Below are 20,179 nucleotides of genomic sequence, written 5' to 3'. Positions count from 1 at the left end.
ATAATGGGGAAGAGGAGCCCCCATTTTGTCTTTGCAGGATGTTAAGTTACCACCTTGGGGAAGAGGAGCCAGGAGAGGGGGTGGGGAGAGGAAGGGAGAGTGACAGGGAGTGAAGGGAGATGCTCACGAGACGCCTGGGAATAAGCTGAGCTGAAAACGGGGAAAGGGCACCATCTGACTTACCTGAGAGAACACGGCCTTGCATTTAAACGCCAATCTATACAGCCCACTGCAACAGATACTAATTATGAGTCCACTGTGAGCCAGCAAGGACAAACAGGGGAGTCCCCCCCGAAGGAGCTCACACGTCGCTGGAGACAGAAGGTGAGCCATCTACAAGCAGAAGCGGAGCGTCAGTAACCCCATTGCTGTAATTTCTTGTATCAAGAGGTTAAAAGGGAAGACCATATGGCCATCTGTATGGATGCCACAAAGGCCTTTACCACGATTGCACACCAGCTTCTGAGAAACATCCTCAGTCCCTGGGGAGTAAAAATAAATTCTCAAAAATTAAGAGCATCTATTAGAAACATCAGGCAGGCACCATCCTTAATAATCAGTCATCAGATGTTCCCATTGGACTCAGAGTGGCAAGCTGCCAGAGATGGGCGCATCTGCCTGCCCATGTGTGAGCCCCGCCGTTGCGGTGTTGCTTTTCCACTCGTCCTGTAAGTGGCGCTGGGTCTGCTTCGATCGCTTGAATGTGAGCTGGCCTTGTGACACAGTTGAACTGTGGCACATGAAAGAGTGACGTCGTGTTAGTCCAAGCCGAGGGCCCTGGAGGACTTGGGTTCCTGTCCGTGCCCCTGGGGAGCATGGTCTGAGAACAGCCCGGGGTGGGGGGAGTCTAGCCTCACCGGCAGGGGATGGATGACCACGTGGAGCTGACGAGGACGGTCCCAGGTGACTGCCAGAACCGACTGGCAGACTTGTGAGCGAGGCCGTCTTGGGCCGCTCTGCCCTGGTCAAGCTGCAGACGACCACTGCGGAACGAGGAATCCGGGTGAGACCAGCGAAGGAGAGATGAGCCCAGACCAGGCGGCTAACCTACCAAGTGATGAACAAGTGAAGTGGTGGCTATTCTGCTTTTCTTTTGCAATGAATTTTTATTTGGTAGAGTTGCTTTGCAATGTTGTGTTAGTTCCCGCTGGACAACAAGGCGAATCAGGTGTGTGATACATACATGTATATGTGTGCATCCCCCTGTTTGGCATGTTCTTCTCATCCAGGTGACCGCAGAGCACTGAGGGTCCCCGAGCCGCATGGTGGGCTCTCATTAGGAACCTGTTTGATGCATAGTATCGGTGGTGTGTGTACACACGCCAACCCCAGCCTCCCAGCTCATCCTGCCACCTCCCTTCACCCTGGCTGTCCGGGTGCCTGTTCTTTATGTAACAGTGGCTGTTGCAAGCCACTCACTGCAGGGTGATTTGTTGTATGTATTGGTTTGTTAGGGCTGCGGGAACTAAGTGCCCAACCTGAGTGGCTTCACTATAAAGAGCAGAAAGTATTCTCTCATTGTTCTGGAGGCCAGAAGTCTGGACTCAAGGTGCAGACAGTTCTGAGGACCAGGAGGGAAGGGTTTGTTCAGTCTGTCTCCCTGACCTGGTGATGGCCATCCTTAGTGTCCCCACGGCATTTGCCCCATGTGACCTGTCTCCCCCTTTTTATAAGGACACTGGTCATACCGGATTAGTGTCCACCCTTATGACCTCATTCTGATTTGATTACTTCTGTAAGGATTCTGGATTTCCCAGGTGGTGCTAGTGGTAAAGAACCCACCTGCCAGTGCAGGTGATGTAGAAGACACGGGTTCGATCCCTGGGTTGGGAAGATTCCCTGGAGGAGGATATGGCAACCCACTCCAGTATTCTTGCCTGGAGAATCCCATGGACAGGGGAGCCTGGCAGACTACAGTCCGCGGGGTTGCAAGAGTCAGACACGGCTTAGTGACTCGGGCACGACTGAGCAACTAAACCGTGTGTAAAATGGACAGTGAGCGGGAAGTTGTCACAGCTCCGGGAGCTCGGATCAGTGCTCTGCAATGAAGCAGAAGGGTGGAGCGGGCACGTGGAAGGGAGGCTTAAGAGGGAGGCCGTGTGTATATACCTACGGCTGATTCACATTGTCGCGTAGCAGAAAGTAACGCAGCATTGTAAAGCAGTTACCCTCCAAGAAAAGAACAAAACACTCTCTCTTCAAATAAGGTCAGATTCTGACATGCTGGTGGCTATATCAACATATAAATTGGGATTGGGAGGCAAATAATTCAAGCCCTAACATTATGTGGCAATTTGTGACTTATGTAGTAAGGAGCAAGAATATTGCTATCACTCAACTTTTGTTCTGAAAGTTTAACTAATGTAATAAGGAAAGAGAAAAAAGCCACATGCTTAAATATTGAAAGGAAAAGACAAGATTATCATTTCTGGAAGATTATCTTACCATATAACTGAACACTATTGAAACTAAAAAGAGCATTTCCTAAGATTCATATTTTAAAATATGTTTCAAAACCCTTTCCTTTATATCAGTAATAACCAGCTTGAATATATAATTTTAAAGAGTATATTTATAAAGAGTTGTAAATAAATGTTCAGATCAGCTTTATTAATAATAGCCCCCGAAGAGAAAAAAACTCAAGCATCCATCAGTAGTCAAATGTCTAAACAGCAGCGTATTCATGCAGAAATGATTATTCTATGAGGATTATTATTATCCATACTTTTGATGATTATACATATGTGGTATACATATTTTTACATAAAAATGTATTGAAAGTATAAAACTCATCAGCTTAATATGGATGCATTCATTTTATTGTATGTAAATTATGCCTCAATGATATAACTTTCAAAAATTCTAACTTTGTTAAAGGGATAAATCTGAAAATATTAGAAGACATTAAATGCCAAAAGAAAATTTAGAAGAATATTTTTATAACCATATGATAAAAAAATTAATTATCATGACAGCAAAGAAAAAGCCACAAATTAAAATTTTATGTTATATGAAACATTTCCAATGATTTGTATATCAAAAGGCATCATCAAAAAAGCTTGAAAATGAGCCACAAGCTTGGAAAATTTGCAACATAATCGGCAAACAGTGGAGCCTCATGAAAAACCCTGGTTTAGGGTGTGAAGTAAGAAAAGAAAAAACCATTGGAACTATTGGAAATTAGGAGACGCAGGAACGGAGCAGATGGGGATATTGGATCCAAGTGAGTCTTCCAGGAAGGAAAACAGGAGGGGCTGGCAGATAGGTCCACCCCGGGTTGGGGGGAGCAGTAGGGACACCCACTCCCGATGTGTCTAGCTCGATGCGTGGTGACCTGTCTTAGCAGCTAAGGTGGTAAATCAGTAACCTACCTCCTTCCCTTGGTGTAAGAGTGAGGACTTGTTACGAGCCGCATCTTCTACCCCAGCCATTCCCAAACCTTTTGGTCTCAGAAACTCCTGACATGCTAAAAAAACTATTGAGGATCCCCAGCAGGATATAGACTATATCTGTCAATATTTACTCTAGGGAAATTAGAACTAAGAATGCTTCCACATGTTGTGGCATCCCTGGCAGTCCAAGTGGTTAAGAATTTGAGCTTCCAAGGCCGGGGACAAGGGTTCAATCCTTTATCAGGGAACTAAGACCCCACATGCTGCTTGAGTGGTGTGGTCAAATAAAACAAAAATAATAAAATAAAAGGCAATTATAAAATAGAATGCGTCTAAATTCTTATTAATGCATTTTAGAAGAATAAAGTCATTATGTGTTAACATAAATCATTTTATAAAAATTAGCTATGTTTTTCAAGAGAGAATATGTGATAAGAAGAGTAGCATTCTGCACATCTCTTCAATTCTGGCTTAGTAGAAGACAGTTAAACTGTATCATCTGTTTCTATGTGCAATGTGTTGTGATATGTTGCTTTGGTTAAAGTATATGAAGCTAATAAGACCTCACACAGATGAGCAGTTGGAAAAGAGAGCAATGTTCTAATAGCTTCTCAGGTCACTGTGGATATTCTTTTTGCATGCTATACCAAAACTCACCAAGTTATAGGTTCTAAACGTTTAGTTGCCATGTGGAACCCAAAACCCCATCAGTCAACTGCTTCTGCTTCAGTCTATTACATGCCATTGGTCCATCTTGTATTTGGAATGGATTTTTTTTTCTCTCACAAAACTTTGTCCCATTGTGCATTGGTCATTTGGAAAAATTTTGGTTCACTGAGTTTGCAGGTCTTCTGAAGGCTGACACATTTCATTATACAATATTAAAAAAAAAAAAATCATGCTTGTTAAAATCAGCACCCATCCCCCTAAGTAAAGTTCTGAAGTACCAGGAAGCTGTCAAGCTCCTGGTGGCTGATACAAGGGTTCCAAAATTCCAATTTTCACTTGAAAGCTCGAATTTTATCACCAGCAGAAAAATACTGTCAGTTGCTTTCCTTGAAGTGACAGGCTCTCTTCGTTTCTTTTTGAGAAAATGTCTAGTGAATACCCCAGTCTGAAGAGCCCTGGCGTGTCTGTCAGTCATTCTTTGAAGGCAAAATGGTGTGCCCAGGAAGAAGCGGCCTGTTTAGCTCTGAACAGAAACGATGGCACGAAGAAACGAAACGAAGTCTTTTCCTTGAGACAATGCTCATTCCAGAGTGGACAGTGAAAATGGTTTATACACATGGCCCAGGGTAGGAAAGAAATGTGTGCACGAGGGTCAAGATTAATAAAATTAATAGTTTTTGTTGCTTCATTAAGAGCATTTTGAAGTGAACTTGTTATTGTTCAGTTGCTAAGTCGTGTCCAACTCTTGGCGACCTCCTGGACTGCAGCACGCCAGACGCCCCTGTCCTTCACTATCTCTCAGATAGTCCAATGAGTCGGTGATGCTATCCAGCTATCTCTTCCTCTGCCATCCCCTTCTCTTTTGCCTTCCATCTTTCCCCACATCTTTTCCAGGGGGTCAGCTCTTTGCATGAGGTGGCCAAAGTACTGGAGCTTCAGTTTTGCCTTTTTAAATCGTTAAGGACATGAAATGGCCATGAGGGCAGTTTGCTGTCACTGCTTTGATTCCTGCTAAGTCATCGACTACTTTACTTACCACGGTTTTGCACTCTAGCTGGAAGTGTCAACACAGAGAAATGGCATCTTAGTATAATTATGAAAAAAGTTTTGACTTCACAGGCTCCCTGTAAGAGTCCCAGACACCTTTAGGGTCTACATTTTAAACACATTTTACTATGACACACCAAAGAAATAATGAGAAGCTTGTTTGCAGATGTATAGTCAAGCAATTCCACTCCTGGATTCTTATCTGGAAACAAAAAAATGAGAACACTAATTCCAAAAGACACCTGCACCCCAGTGTTCATAGGAGTGTTATTTACAGTTGTCAAGGCATGGAGGCAACCGAAGTGTCTATCAGCCGATGAATAGACAGAAAAGATGGGAGATATATATATAAGCTACTCAGCTTAAAAAAATGAAATTTGACAATTACAACAACATGGATGAACTTGGAGGATATTATGCTTGGTGAAGTAAGTTAGACAGAAAAAAGACAAATACCATATGGCATCATGAATGTATGTAATCTGAAAAACAAGCTAGTGAATATAATGAAAAGAAACAGACGGACAGATGTAGAAAGCAAACTAGCAGTTACCAGAGGGCAGAGGAAGGGGAGAGACGCAAAATAGGGGTAGTAGATCAAGAAGTACAAACACTACTATGTATAAAATAAATGTTACAGTGGTATATTAAACAGCATAAGGAATACAGCCAATGTGTTATAGTAACTATAATAAATGGCCTATAACCTTCAAAAATTGTGAGTTACTATGTTGCATGACTGAATGAAAGTCGCTCAGTCGTGTCCGACTCTTTGCAGCTCCATGGACTATAGAGTCCATGGAATTCTCCAGGCCAGAATACCGGAGTGGGCAGCCTTTCCCTTCTCCAGGGGATCTTTCCAATCCAGGGATCGAACCCTCATCTCCTGCATTGCAGGCGGATTCTTTACCAGCTGAGCCACCAGGGAAGCCCAACTATGCTGCAGACGTATATAAAATTGCACATCTAACAACAATATTTTTAAAAAAGATGTATGGTCAGGGATGTCAGTTTCAACTTTGCTTGAAACTGTGAGGAATTGAAAATAATCTGAATGCCCTTAGGTGAACAGTGTTTAACTAAATGTTGGTACATCTAAGCAAGAAAAAAAGCAGGTTGGATGTCAGGGGAATCAGACAAAAGCAGAGATCTGTACCCTGGACTTTTGTTGGGAAGCGCATCCAGGAGCATCTCTAAGGACAGAGAGGAAGTGGGGTTGAGCTGATGCCATTAAGAAAAAGGCCTCAGCTCATCACACCTTTCAGTGGTACCCAAAGGGCGAGGGTAGCATGCCTCTGCACCCTCCCATCAGGCAGCTGTGGAGGTGGCTGGAACACAGATGCTCCCTCCCTGTGTCAGCATCTCTCAGGCTTGCTGTGAGCCCCCAGCAGAGCACGCTGTCTCTCTCTGTCTCTCTCTCGGCCTCTGGGACAAAGAGCGCCCTCTTGCTGGAGTACCGAATCCACTGCAAGCTACTGAGATGAGGCGATCCTGTAACTTTTGATGTGAAAAGATGTTTTCAAGTGGAATAGAAGTTTGCAGCATAAGTCCACCTTCTGTACTAAAAAGCAAGGTCTCAAGAGTTTGTTATAGAAAGGCCTTGAAGGATGAACCACAAGCCGTTCATGAAATTACCTCTGGTGGTAGCATGTAAGAGGAACGTCTTTTTTAAAAACTCCTGGATTCTTCTAAAATTTTAGTTACATCTATACTGTTTTTTAGATCCAGGTGGTACTAGCGATAAAGAATACATCTGCCAAAGCAGGAGACACAGGAGATGCGGGTTCAACTCCCGAGTTGGGAAGCTCCCCTGGAGGAGGAAACGGCAACCCACTCCGGTGTTCTTGCCTGGGAAATTCCATGGGCAGAGGAGCCTGGTGGGCTACAGTCCATGGGGTCGCAGAGTCGGACACGATGGAAGCAACTTAGCAAAAAAATATAGCACTTTTATAACCATAAAGATATTTCCAGCTGAAGCAAAAGCGTCATGAAAGAAGTGGTCCCTTGGCCACACAAGCGGGAACACAGGAGAAACCCCGCACAGGGTCTGTCTAACCCAGATTCCTCCCAGGTAAGCAGATCTCACCCAGAGAGGCAGAGGGGTGCATCCGTACTGTGCATAAAGCCGCTGAGTGAAACCAGATCTGAAAGAGACACGTGCACCCCAATGTTCATCGCAGCACTGTTTATAATAGCCAGGACGTGGAAGCAACCTAGATGCCCATCAGCAGACGAATGGATAAGGAAGCTGTGGTACATATACACTATGGAATATTACTCAGCCATTAAAAAGAATTCATTTGAATCAGTTCTAATGAGATGGATGAAACTGGAGCCCATTATGCAGAGTGAAGTAAGCCAGAAAGATAAAGACCAATACAGTATACTAAAACATATATATGGAATTTAGAAAGATGGTAACAATAACCCTATATGCAAAACAGAAAAAGAGACACAGATGTACAGAACAGAATTTTGGACTCTGTGGGAGGAGGCGAGGGTGGGATGTTTCGAGAGAACAGCATCGAAACATGTATATTACCTCGGGTGAAACAGATCACCAGCCCAGGCTGGATGCATGAGACAAGTGCTCGGGCCTGGTGCACTGGGAAGACCCAGAGGATTCGGGTGGAGAGGGAGGTGGGAGGGGGATTGGGATGGGGAATACATGTAACTCCATGGCTGATTCATGTCAATGTATGACAAAAACCACTACAATATTGTAAAGTAATTAGCCTCCAACTAATAAAAATAAATGAAAAAAAATAATAAAGCAGCTGGATCTAGACTCCTGCCCTCCTGAGTCCCTGTTCAGGTCCCTAAAGTGACAGAAGCAAGTTGCTGACGGGGACATGGCAGAAGCGCCCTGTGGAGCCCCGGCGCTCTCAGAACTGCGGGAGACGGTGGGAAGGGCCTTCTGAGCAGGAGGAGGCACCCAAGCGGAGGCTCAGCGGCAGTGAAAAGGGAGACGATCCTGAGGGTAGGAAGGGCAGCCGCTAGGCCTGCCGATGAATGAGAAGCCGGCCGTCAGGCTGGCCCGGTGGCCTGGGCAAAACTGCGGAGCCTTCAGTACTCATTGCAGGGGACTGCCCAAGCAGCAAGGCTGAGGGGCCCTGGGAAGCGTTTCTGTGGGCCAGCTTCTCATTCTGGGAAAGGATGCGTGCTCCAAGAAAAGGAATCTGGCAGCTCCAGGGTGCAAAGAGACGAGAAAAGCAGAAAACACCAGCATGGAAAACTGTGCTGTGAAATTGCCATTTCCTCCTCCAGGGGAATCTTCCCAACCTAGGGGTTGAACCCGCATCTCCTGTGTCTCCTGAAATGGCCAAGTGTCTTCTTTACCTCTGCAAAGTGGACTCGTTAGTTGCTGGACTTGGAGAAAAACAGAGCCCTTAGAATGAGGGCTCTTGGAACCATTTAAGTGACCTTGTGGTGCCATTCCGTGTCTGATCCCGGCCGTGGCGCCGGGGGCCATCACCAGAAAGCATCATCAGTCAGCGGGCGGCCTCATTCTTCCCGCTCCAGTTTCCTGAGGGTGTCCTCCGTGCTGGCAAGTGTTTGATTGTGTTCGAAATGCACTGAAGCTTCCCATTGCAAGCACGTCTAACCTTCCCACGGAGGTGATCCCAGAAATTTCAAGCCACGTTTGAGGAGACGGAAAAGCGCAGTCAGGAACTTTGAGAAGCTGCCGTAATTGTGTTATTTAATCCTAGCAACACAAAGGAGTCACCTTTGTAAAATTACCTCTCCAAGAGATTCCTGCCAGGAAGTCTAGGACTTAAGTTGATGGTTCAGTGAGAACAAGCACAGTGGTGTAGATGGAGCGGGTGGGTGCCACGGCCTTGGGGGACACACACGGCCTGGCTCAGGATGAAGACGGATCAGCAGGGCACCTGGGGTGGCCGGGCCAAGCCGGGGGCCCTGGACACGGAGGCAGAGGTTCTGCTGGAGGCATGAGTCCGCGCTGCTCCAGGAGGACGCCCAGGGTCAGCTCCCAGGCCACCTTCTGCCGGTGGTGCCAACCACAGGCCGTCGCATCTTCTGTCACTGGCTGGTGAGCCCTTTCAGGTCCAGGACTCTGCGTAGGACCCCGCTTTGGACTGGGCCAGGTGGCAGGGACTGAGAACAGCCTCCATCCTTCAGGAACTCAGTGGGACTGATACAGAAGCCACACGTGGAGGAAGCTCCAGCCCGGGTCAGGTGCTATATGATGGGGAAAGCAAAGAAGGACAAGGAAGGCTGGTGCTGACAACTGGCCTGCTGGAAGCCTTGGCATTTCTGCTGATGAAGGTGGTTTTAAGGGAAAGGAAGTGCTGCCATGAGGCTTTCTGAAATATGAGATGCTTTTCCTGTTTTTGAGCATGATATTGTTTGAACACCACTCTAGGAGTGTGTGAGCCTGCATTTAGACAGCTCCTCTGCCCTCATTTACCCTGGAAATGATCTCCCTTGAGCTTCAGAGCTGGCCAAAAGAATGTTGCTATTTACAATGTCACCCCACAGCCTAGATCAAAATCCTGCCATGACTCTGCTTTTAAACGCTTTCAAAGTCAAAGGAGTTGAGAAATACTCTTAGAAAAACATGAGGGAGCCCTGCTTTTGAAGCAGCTCTCCTAAGAGAGGGCTGGGAATTGCAGAGACTGACTCTACTAGAACCCGGGAGGTGGCCCACTAGAGTCCAGGCAAGGCCTCTTGGAGCCCAGGAGAGGCGGGACTCCATGGGTGGGCTGGCACCCCATGAGTCTGGAGGGCTTGGTTTCCCTGTTTCCAGAGAGAGAGAGAGAGAAGGCCATTTAAGGGGGACATTGGCAAATGGGGAGTCTGCAGAGGGGACAGAGAGGATGAGGGAGTCTGATCACCATTGAGATGGGAAATGATGGGAAAAGTGAAGTCGCTCAGTCGTGTCCAACTGTTTGCAACCCCGTGCACTGTAGCCCACCAGGCTCCTCCATCCATGGAATTTTCCAGGCAAGAATACTGGAGTGGGTTGCTATTTCCTTCTCCAGGGGATCTTCCCAACCCAGGGATCGAACCCAGGTCTCCCGCATTGCAGGCAGATACTTTACCATCTGAGCATAAACGATGGGGAAGCGGGGAGGTTTTACCTGGAGAGGAACCTGTGGGAGCTGGAAGCCTAAAGGTTTCCCACCAGCTGGAGTTGCCTCTCTGTCTGCACCTCCTGAGAGCAGATGGAGGACCAGTAGTGAAGAGTCATGTGGCATCGTGTGGACTTGGGCTTGGATATCGTGAGGGGGCATTTCTGGGTGGATCATGGTAGACCAAGCAGAGAAATCATTTCTCAGCAATCACAAGTGCCCCAGCTCTTCCTCATCACTTGTCCTTCCCCACATCTCCCCCTGGAAACAGTGGCACAGCATCACCATTTGTCCTCAAGCAGGGGACACAGTGGTGACCAGTGGAGACACAGGTCCTGTCCTCATGAAGCACATGGTCTAGTCTAGAACAGGGCTTAGCAAATGACAGCCCTCAGCAGGTTAAGTTCAGCCCACTACCTGCTTTGTGAAATATTTTGTTGACACCCAGCCATACTCGTTTATTTCAGCAAGATTTGGGATTGCTTTCAGGCTAATAGCAGAGTTGAGTCCTTGAAGCTACAATGGAGACCGTATGGTCCACAAAGCCTACAATATTGATGTTAACGAAGTTTGCCATTCCCAACTCCAGATGAGTAAATGGGCTGTTACAGTTTAGTGTGTAGGCTGGAGAAGACTCTTGAGAGTCCCTTGGACAGCAAGGAGATCAAACCAGACAGCCCTAAAGGAAATCAAACCTGAATATTCACTGGAAGGACTGATGCTAAAGCTGAAGCTCCAATATTTTGGCCACCTGATGCGAAGAGCTGACTCATTGGAAAAGACCCTGGTGCTGGGGCAGGAGGAGAAGGGGGCACAGAGGATTAGAGGGTGAGATAATATCACCGACTCAGTGGACATGAGTCTGAGCAAATTCTGGGAGACAGTGAAGGGTGGAGAAGCCTGGAGTGCTGCAGTCCATGGGGTCACAGAGTCGGACACAGCTTAGTGACTAAACAATAGCAACAACAGTAACCATACCACCTATCAGGGATTCTGTGTGTATTAATGGAAACAATTTATGTTGAGTGCTTAGCACAACTCTTGTTACATAGTGAGTGCTCAATAAACCAGAACTACTGATAAGGAGGAGGAGGATATCCAGAATGCTACGGGAGCACAGCAATAGCAGCAGTAGGGGACACCAGGGAAGGCTGCCTGGAAGCAGTGATGTCTGAGATGATATTTGGATTCATCAGCATTACTAGGTGAATTCTAGTTCCCAGGCAGGGGAAGCACATGTAAGAGCCAGGAGTGGAAGGTATGATACATTTGTAACAGATTCAGGTTGGCTGGAGTGATGGACAGGAGACAGGATGCTGGGTAAGTCTGAGCTGGGAGAGCCAAGACACGTGGGATTTACCTTGAGGCTATGGGAGTCCAGTAAAGGCTTAACAGGGGTTGGTGTCGCCAGGCTTGCATTTAAGAAGAATTGCTCTGTCCGCAGCACAGAGAATGCGTTAAAGGGGCAGCACAGAAGCTGGGAGGCCCCGTGGCGGGCAGTTAGGGTGTCGGGCTGGACGACGGGGGCGGTGGACACAAGCGTGCGCCAGTGGGGATGGAAGGACACAGGGTCTGGAAGAACTTGAATGGAATGGACGTGGGACCGAGGGAGAAGAAGAAGAAGCCAGGGAGGTATCCCGGTATCCCAGTGTCCCAGCCGGCAAACCTGGGCAGCGATACGACATTCTGTGAACTAGGGGGTGGGAATGCAGGTTGGTGGACAAGGGGCAAGGGGGCAAGGAAAGATACAGAGGCAGCAGGCACATCGTATCAGGTCGGCAAGGAGCGGAAGGCACACCCATCACGGTAACTCAGGGAGCATGGCGAACACACCCGTGATGATGGTGGGGGCAGGACTGAAGGGGCAGAAGGATGTGAAGCTGCCAGAAAATGGGCTGGGAAGGTCACCACCACCTCAGGGTCGGAAGGAGAGGGGGAACCAGTCAGAGATGGGAGTGATGTGGAAGGAGAGGCGGAGGCAGTCTCCAGCTCCCTAGGGAGGGACCTCGGGAGAAAATCCCTGACCTCAGCCTCTCAATCTCCCACAGTCTCCTGAAGAAGAGGGTGAGGGAGCCAGACACCAGCTGGGCACCAAGTGGGGGGCGGTACCTCTGAAGGGCCCAGGCGGCATCCAAGTGGACCTGTGCCCAGGTAGCTGAGTACGGACATGCGAAACCCAGGGGACCTGAGCTCAAGACACAGAGGCACCGTCAGCCTGGGTCTGGGGCCGGCAGACGAAGACCACAGGGAGGGTCTCCCGGGGGGCCATCAGGGAGGTGGGAATCAGGAGGGTGTGGCTTCCTGAAGACCTGGGGAAGGGGGTGTTTCTCCAAGGGAAAGGTGTGCTAGGTGGAGGGCTGGTCAAAGGGTAGGACCCTGACTGTGTAAACACCCAAGACTTTCCAGGCAGTGCTGAAAGCCAACTGATGCTAGCCACCTTGAGAAAATTCCTGGGCCCCCTCGATCCCCCACTGACTTCATGCACTAACTGAAGCTCATGACATCCCCTCCACAGTGTTAGGGTGACAAATGAGATGACGACCGTCACGTGCTGGAGAGGGACTGGCACATAGTAAGTGAACAATATGTTAATTGCTTCTCCAGACCCTGCGTGTTTCTGGAAACGTTCATCTTGCCTCTTCCATCAGCAAAGAAGGCTTAAAACGTATAAAGTCAGAGGAAGTAACTTGAGCACCGCAATAGAAGAACAAGACAGATAATAACTCACCCTTCTTCTAAAATAATAACTCACCCTTCTTCCAAGACACTCAAGTGTCTCTTTTAGAGGAACATTTTAATCTGCAGACGTTCTGACAATGGAAATCCTTAATGACTTAGAGCAATGAAAGACACATGCTCTATCAGATAGCATTTCACCTGGTATTTAAAATAAAAACAGAATAAACCTTTTTGTCAGGTTATTCAATCCTTATTTGATGTTGGTTTTAATTAGTTCAAGCTGTAGCTACCTAAATTATCAGAGGAAAAATTAAACCAAGCCTGCTTTAAAAAAAAAATTGTTTGGCTACTAGCAAACAATCAAAGAGGTCAGGGAGAGGGCATTCTATTTTTTTTTCAGCATCTCTGAACTGTTCTTGTTCAATAGGAAATATTTTATTGTCAACAGATTTGTTACAAATTTACGAACCATTTTAACCTTTTTCTGTTGCACAGAGAAGGTTCTCTGGTAAAAGGATTTGAAGAAATTGTTCAGAGCAGACTCTCCACCAGCGGTTCTCCCACCCTCCCCACCCTCCCCAGAGGGCTCCTGGGAGGGTGACGAACTCTGTGGAACAATCACTCGAGTCTGTCGAGGGGAGTGTAATATTTAGGACGTTTAGAAGTCATCTTCGTAATACAATAAATAGAATGAAGCACCAAGAGATTATTCATGCCTATTGACCTATGAAAGTGAAAGAAATGATGTGACCACATTAAAAAAAAAAAAGAGGAGGAAATAAAATCCCCTTTATGGAAACATTTTACAAACACTTTACATTTCATCATTGGTCAAAATGCCCCCCAAATTATTATTGGTTAATCTACTTTTCCTAAGTAAAACTCGCCTCTGGTAATCAGCAGAGGGCAGAGCCATGACCAAGATTTGCTGCTAGAAACAGAAACACGAGTGTTCATTGAACTGATTGCATTGTCCTCTTTAGGCAGTAATCTTTGTCAGAGAGCTCTAAAATAAGAGAAAAGGATTACAAATCGCACCATCACTTTTTTTGCACAATGAGGTAAATGGAAACATTTTCTTTTGTGTAGAAATGTCATTATCTCACTAATGAGTTTTGAGGATGAACACGAGGATATGATCACTTAGCCAGAGCTACCCCTTCTCGCCTGCAGAACGAAGGCTCTCCAGTCATTTTCAAGCACTGATTAGACTCTGGCTGTGTGCAGTGCCCTCATTAAGCCGTTCAATCTATGACAGGGTTGAGCCAACAAGTATTCGGGGCGTCAGCAGGACGGCAGCAGGCCTTCCATGTTTGGACACGTTTGCGAATTAAAACAGTCTCCAAAAGGGAATTCTGCATTTAAAAAATCCTTGAGGACGTCTCTGGTGGCCCAGTGGATAAGAATCCACTGGCCAATGCAGGGGACGAGGATTCAATCCCTGATCCAAGAAGATCCCACTTGCTTCGGAGGAGCTAACCCTGTGCAGGCAACTGCTGAGTCCATGAGACCCAACTACAGAAGCCCCGGCAACTGGAGCCTGCACTCCGCAACTAGAGAAAGACGGAGGGCAGAAGTGAAGACCCAGCGCAGCCAAAAATAAACAAACTTAATTAATTAATTAAAAAAATAAAAAATCCTTGAAAGTGAGCATCATAATGAAGAAAGGTTAGAAAGCTTGAAGAAAGCTTGAATGAAGAAAGCTTAGGTTACAACCTAAGCTCCCTATAATAAAATAAATAGAAAAGGAATTGCGCTCATATAACATACAAGCTAGTGGTAAATATTCTTTCTTAAAAATACCTTTATATAATACCATATGGTATCTTATATTTGCCACAAGGAACAGCAGTTAATGCAGCTAGGTAAGCATTGGGTAAAAGTTAGAAACAGCATCCCAAGGATCTTAAAGTTACCCGGTACATTAGACCTTTACAGTTCAGTTCAGTAGCTCAGTTGTGTCCAACTCTGCAACCCCATGGACTGCAGCATGCCAGGCCTCCCTGTCCATCACAAACTCCCGGAGTTTATCCAAACTCAGGTCCGTTGAGTTGGTGATGCCATCCAACCATCTCATCCTCTGTCATCTCCTTCTCCTCCTGCCCTCAATTTTTCCCAGCTTCAGGGTCTTCTCCAATGAGTCAGCTCTTTGCATGAGGTGGCCAAAGTATTGGAGTTTCACCTTCAGCATCAGTCCTTCCAAAGAACACCCAGGACTGATCTCCTTAAGGATGGACTGGCTGGATCTCCTTGCAGTCCAAGGGACTCTCAAGAGTCTTCTCCAACACCACAGTTCAAAAGCATCAATTCTTTGGCACTCAGCTTTCTTTATAGTTCAACTCTTCCATCCACACCCGACTACTGGAAAAACCACAGCTTTGACTAGATGGACCTTTGCGGACCTTCACCGACAGTGGCAATTCACCTAGTTGGCTACCTGTAGGAACCAGGTAATGTGAGCAAGGCAGTGGATGTCTTTTTAACCTCCAGCTGTCAGACTAGATTGAGAATAATGAAGCTTGACAAGACTCAGGTTGAAAAAGGGTTCATTCATCATGACGGATCGGCTACAAGGTCTGAATTTTAACACAAAGGTAATACTGTGCTGGGGTTGAAAAGTTAGCTAATCTGTGTGTTTTTCTATAAAACACAGCACTTCACGGAGGAATATGCACCCAACTGACACTAGAGCTATTGGCTTTGGAAATATATTATTCAATAAACATTTACAGGTGTATATATTTGAATAGCATGTTATTTTTTTTAAAAAAAGAATTTGCTGCTCTGTGTCACGTACAATGCCTACCCCTGGGGATGCAAAGAGGAGGGAGCCCCAGTCTGTCCTCAGGAAGGAAGGAAGGAAGACCTTGACTCAGACTGGCTGGGACCACTCCAGTCAAAGTGCTGTGAGGAGCCAGGGGTGGTTTGGGAAACACTCTCCTGAGCCTGAGGGTCAGGGAAAGCTTACCGAGGAGAGCATGTCTGTTTTCTCTCTTAAGGAAGACTGGGGGTATGACAGAGTGGGGAGGAAAAATAGTTCAGGCAGACGGAACAAAGCAATCATATGTATTTTTAACTGTACTAATATTTTCATATATGTATATGTACATATACACAACTAAATAAGCAAAATAATGTATAAATATATAGACCTTTATACACTTTAGGTAGTACACCTTATTCCAAAATATACATGGGCCAGGTACAAAAATTGTAAATATTCTAAAAAGTAAAGAATGTTTCAGTCACTTTCTCAGATCACAATGCAATCAGATGACAAATCTATGATTTGAAAGAAATCTTCAAATAGTTTGGAAGTAAAACTTTTCAGTCCTGTAGTTAACATTTGAGACAAGAGGAGATCAGAATTGCAATCATAGAATATTTATTTAATAATGACAGTGGGAACTTCAAAGGTAAAATCCTCAGTTATACTCTCATATGTTCTTTATTATTAAATCAAAAAATTTTAAACATGCTTATCATTCAACTAAAGAAGTGAAAGAGAAAAATAACCTGAGAAAAACATGATGAATAAATTAATCAAGAGAAAAAGAGAAAATAATGAAACTGGAATGTATTTTAAAAACTCAAGGCACAGGCAGACCCAAGCACTGTTTCTATAAAAAAACAAACAGTGAAACAGACAAACCTCTCGAAAATCTAATCAGGAAAAATGACTGACAATGAAAACACACCATTACGGGTAAGAAAAGGATATGAGTCAATGCAATCACTTCGAAGATGAAGAATAAGCAACTCTGAAAAAGCAAGGCGTTTTAAAATTTGAATGAAACAGGTGATTGTTTTAGGGAAGCACAACTAAACCAAAATCAATTTCAAAAGAAGGTGAAAACAAATAAGCCAAAAATAACTTTTAAATCTATAAAGAAGGTATCACGACAATCAAAACCCCAAGCTCTGATGCTATTGAACACGTCTGTCCATCACATTTAACTCCGTCACCGTTTGCCGTGAATACCGGTGTCCCCACTTACACAGCGACCCCGTCTTTGTTTCCCTCTGCCTCTCTCCATCTCTGCCTCTCTCTCTCCATCTCTGCCTCTCTCTCTCCACCTCTGCCTCTCTTCTCTATGACCCTCTCCCTCCCATTCCCCTTCTCCTCTCATAACTCTTCTCTGCCGCAGTCTCCTCTCTGCCCTATTGGTCCAGCCCCACATACTTACACAAATGAGTGACTTTGAGGATGTGCATCTTCATTTCTTACTTGACAGAAATTAGTCTTTGTCCTTCTTAGATTCTAACTCCCGGTTTACTTTGCAGTGAATGGACCACGGCATGGAAACAAAGTAGGAAGCTATATGCAGCCACGTGTGAGTCGGAGGGACGCCCTGAGTGCCTCACTTACTATTGATTCTTATGATGAGATTTGCTTTGATTCACCCAGAGTTGCTTTCCATGTGAATTTCCAAAAACACATTTGTGGCCAAAAGTTGCTCCTCTCTAAAGCCAGTTGTTCAATAAGGACTCACTACCCTTCAACCACTTGATCACTGCAGATGGTGACTGCAGCCATGAAATTAAAAGATGCTTATTCCTTGGAAGGAAAGTGATGACCAACCTAGACAGCATATTAAAAAGAAGAGACATTACTTTGCCAACAAAGGTCCATCTGGTCAAGGATATGGTTTTTCCAGTGGTCATGTATGGGTGTGAGAGTTGGACTGTGAAGAAAGCTGAGCGCCGAAAAATTGATGCTTTTGAACTGTGGTGTTGGAGAAGACTCTTGAGAGTCCCTTGGACTGCAAGGAGATCCAACCAGTCCATCCTAAAGGAGATCAGCCCTGGGTGTTCATTGGAAGGACTGATGCTGAAGGTGAAACTCCAATACTTTGGCCACCTCATGCAAAGAGTTGACTCATTGGAAAAGACCCTGATGCTGGGAGGGATTGGGGGCAGGAGGAGAAGGGGACGACAGAGGATGAGATGGCTGGATGGCATCACCGATTCGACGGGCATGAGTTTGAGTAAACTCCGGGAGATGGTGATGGACAGGGAGGCCTGGCGTGCTGTGATTCATGGGGTCTCAAAGAGTCGGACATGACTGAGCAACTGAACTGAACTGAACCCTTCAACCAGGTGCTTTCCAGGTGGCATTCATGGTAAAGAATCTGCCTGCTAATGCAGGAGACGCAAGAGATGTGGGTTCGATCCCTGGGTCGGGAAGATGCTCTAGAGAAGGCAATGGCAACCCACTCCAGTATTCCTACCTGGGAAATCCCAGGGACAAAGGAGCCTGGCGGGCTCTAGTCCATACAGTGGCAAAGAGTCATGGCTGAGTGACTTAGCTTGCATGTGCGAATCCTTCAGCCAAACTTGCTATGATTTGATGACTTCTCCTTGGCATGTGAGGGGTGGGTGAGACCTGGGAGCTGGCACCGGTTGGGTATCCAGTGGCCCACAGACCCAGGATGGAGTCCCTGAAGCAGGGAGCTGCCTGGGTTGTTTGCCCTGTGGAGTTTTGAGTCCAGGTTGAATTAATTCCCAGGGCAGACACAGGCAGCAGGAAACTCTGCCAAAGTGGTCTTCCATGTGGTCCCGTAAGTCAAGCCTGCATTTCTGCCCTGCTTGTTATTTCTATTTCCCAGGGAAGAATTCCTCCTCTCTGACATATTCCACTTTGCAGGGGAAGGGATGTTGTTCAAGCCATCCATCCATCTGCCTCCCATCCATCATTCTGGCCAAGCACCCAGTCGGGGCAGAGATCCAGGTGCTGAGGGGCTGGGAAGCTAGACTAGCTCCCAGCCCACCCTGACGGGTGGGCCATGCCCTGGAGGCTAAAACCAGGCACTCTTCACTCTCTCCTCTCATAACAGGGTGGTCTGCACCCTGGAGTAATGAAACCCTTTTCTCACTGACGGATATCACCCTTAGTATCGTGTTCAGCTCCTCTGGAGATGAGGTCTATGATACCATCTCAGGACACAGCCGGCAGACTTCCTGGGAGCACTGCCTTCACGATGGGTGGACAGCACGCTTAACAATCAGGCAAGTCTCAGGGGCTGCGGCGGAAGGAGCCAGGTTGAGATCAGAGAGCAGGGAATGCTGGGAAACTTCTCTGCCAGTTGTGTGGCCCAGCTGGGGAATCAACATTTACACAACCCGGTAATGAAGTGAGTTCTTCCTCTCTGCTGAGCCCGCAGGGATGGCTCTCCTCGCATGATCCCAGACCAAGCTTCTGAGGAGCTTCCTGACTCAGGGGCCGCATCTCCTAAAAGCTTGCCATGTGACCGGACAAAACTGGGCCTGCGGGGGTGCCTGCGGAAGACCTTCAGAGGGAAAGCGGGCTCAGGACTCAGAGGCTCAACAGCGGTGGTGTGAATGGACCCGGCTGGCACTGACCAGACAGCTGTCATCGTCAGAACCCGGGAGGCACCACTGTATTCAGCCTGCTCTGGGGGTCCAGCTGTCGTTTTGAAACAAGACCCCCTCCAGCAAGCAGATTCTAGGGTGGACAGAGAGAAGGAGCTAGAGGCTGGACCTGGACTTGTTTCGTAAAGGTGAAAGGCTCTAGACCGTGAAGTCCAGAGTGTTTTCCTGGACTCATGGAGCTGACCGTGGATCTTTGCAAAATCTGAAATGGAAGACTCTCTGTGAAATTAACACGCCTTGGTAAGGCTCACTTTGGCTGTCATGGCCAGGCAGGGCTCCATATAGACCTATCTTAGATTCTGGAATTCATTACTGAGGAGCTTAATGTTTTATCATACAAAGTAGTTCAGCCAGATAGGCACTTGGATGTTTTCAAAGTCGATATGCTCAGGAGAGAGTCATATATTAAAGATTATGCGTTTTTAGGGTTTTTTTTCTTGTTATTATTGTTCCTGACCTTGGTTTCTGCTGACTTCTTTTTTCATTCTCAAAAGTTTCTTATAACTTAGTGTGGTGGTTTAACTCATGCAGCAATTATTAGTTGTGTGTTTAATGTAGACAGCCCAGAATGAGGGGCTAATGCGAGAACAAAAAAGCCAAGGTTATTGAAAGTCAAGTCCACTTTCTTTGGGAGTGGAGTGGGGTGAGCTCGGCAGCAGGGGGCAGCTTGGACCCAGGCACCAGGCTCAGCTCGAACTGGGATTGGAAGGAAATGATGGGCGAGGCCCTAAGGACACGAGAAAGGAAGGCGTGCCAGGTAAGACGGGACAGCGTGAGTCCAGGTGCGGATTAGGGATGTGAGAGCTGAACTATAAAAAGAGCTGAGCGCCGAAGAATTGATGCTTTTGAGCTGTGGTGTTGGAGAAATATCAATAACCTCAGATATGCGGATGACACCACCCTTAT

The sequence above is a fragment of the Muntiacus reevesi genome, chromosome 2 (genome assembly GCF_963930625.1).
Source record: "Muntiacus reevesi chromosome 2, mMunRee1.1, whole genome shotgun sequence".
NCBI lineage: Eukaryota > Metazoa > Chordata > Mammalia > Artiodactyla > Cervidae > Muntiacus > Muntiacus reevesi.
This window is presented reverse-complemented; position numbering follows the sequence as displayed.